Source organism: Gossypium hirsutum, chromosome A12 (genome assembly GCF_007990345.1).
Source record: "Gossypium hirsutum isolate 1008001.06 chromosome A12, Gossypium_hirsutum_v2.1, whole genome shotgun sequence".
In the NCBI taxonomy this organism is placed as follows: Eukaryota; Viridiplantae; Streptophyta; class Magnoliopsida; order Malvales; family Malvaceae; genus Gossypium; species Gossypium hirsutum.
The window spans coordinates 40,517,624-40,519,455 of record NC_053435.1 but is presented as its reverse complement, the minus strand read 5'-3'; positions in this window follow the sequence as shown (position 1 = coordinate 40,519,455).

The window sequence follows — 1,832 nt, the reverse complement described above, 5'->3', positions numbered from 1 at the left end:
TTCATCCTACCTTGAAGCTTGCGGCTATGGCAGCTTAAGCCTCTCACAGGTGAGCCAACATGAAAGTTGATGCAGATTAGTTTCTGATGGGGAGACCTAGGTGCAAGAAAAGAGGGAATAGAGAGATTCAGTCGAGTTGTCTAGGAATAGTATTCTATACTCGATTCTTTCTTCTTTCTTTCTAAATGCTGGTGATTACTCTCTGTTTTTTGTTTGTATGGAAGTACACATGAATTCTTTGTTAAATGTTATATTATTCACTCTTGCTTTTATTGTTTAATCTTGGGGTTTGAATGTTTCTTAACACGGAAGTGTTATTGCATCACTGACACTGGACAGTGCAGTGAAAGTTCGAGCCAACAAGCATTACAATGGAAGTTGAGTGAGGATTAGAGGAATTTAGTCCACTTTTTCTTAATAGTGCCATATTGCCATCATCGGAAGGTGGGGCTAATGTGCATGTTTAAGTCTCAGATTAAATAGAGGAGTGACGCTTGGTAAGATATACATTGAAATTTATTACCTCAATAATCACCTATCCTTTTATACCTTGTGAGCACTTAGTATTCTACTAAAGATTCATGTTGGGGATCTCAGTTTATCATTATAATATTTTATTTTATTGTTTTCAAGTTGTTGCTCCGACAACTATCCTCACAATTTATCTCGTTTCTATCTAGTTATTACACTGACATTAATAGACAAAAGACAACCATCCCTGTGGGATCGATATCCGACAAACTCATATCTACCTACTATACTTACATCGACAGTATATGATTGCACATTATTGCTATGACGTTAAATAGCTGGTCATGCTTCAACAACTACCCCTATCTTGAGTCTTAATCTTCAAACTTTTATTGATACTCCTGGAACTATTGGAGATAATGCTTGGTATCCAGACTCTATTGCCACACATCATCTCACTCACTCGGCTTCAACAAAGGAAAATCACTCCATACAATGGCCCAGGTAAAGTGTATTTGGGTAATGGATCTTCCTTACTTGTTCTTCATACTAGTCAGACATCTTTACTTACTCGTTCTCATCTATTGTAAATGAGGTCTCTCCTGCTTGTGCCTGGTATTACTAAAAATCTAATGTCTGTGTCTAAATTTGCAAAGGATAACCAAGTGGTGTTTGAGTTTTTTCCTACTACATGTCAAGTGTGTGATTTGCAGACTCGAGATATTTCTTCAAGGATCGGTTCATGATGGTCTCAACAAATTGCATCTAAAGACTACTATCAAATTTACTATACCTACTACTTTAACACATTGTCTTGCTATTGTCAAATCCATTCCTTTAGCTGTATGGCATGCTAGACTAGGGCATCCATGTTTAGCTACACTTAAGAAAGCTTTGACTCATTTTAATGTACTTGTGTGTGATAATAAAATTTTGGTTGATTGTGTTGCTTGTCATCTAGGCAAAAAACATAAATTGCCTTTTTCTACTTCTACATCTGAATATTCTGCTCCTCTTTAGATGGTGACTGCAGATGTTTGGGGGACAGCTCCAGTATGTTCAAATGGTTTCTCCTATTATGTTGCGTTTACAGATTCTTATACCAAATACACATAGCTTTATTTTTTAAAGAAAAAGTCAGATGTTGCTACAGTATTTCCTCAATTTCACCAACAAGCTGAAATAATACTTGGGGTAAAATTAAAAGTGCTTCAAATAGATGGAGGGGCGAGTTTCAAGCTTTGACATGTTATCCATCACAAAGAGGTATCTCTCATAGGCTCACATGTCCTTACACATCTGAAAAAAATGGTATTGTTGAGCGGAAATACAAATAAGTTGTGGAATCTGGTCTCTCCATG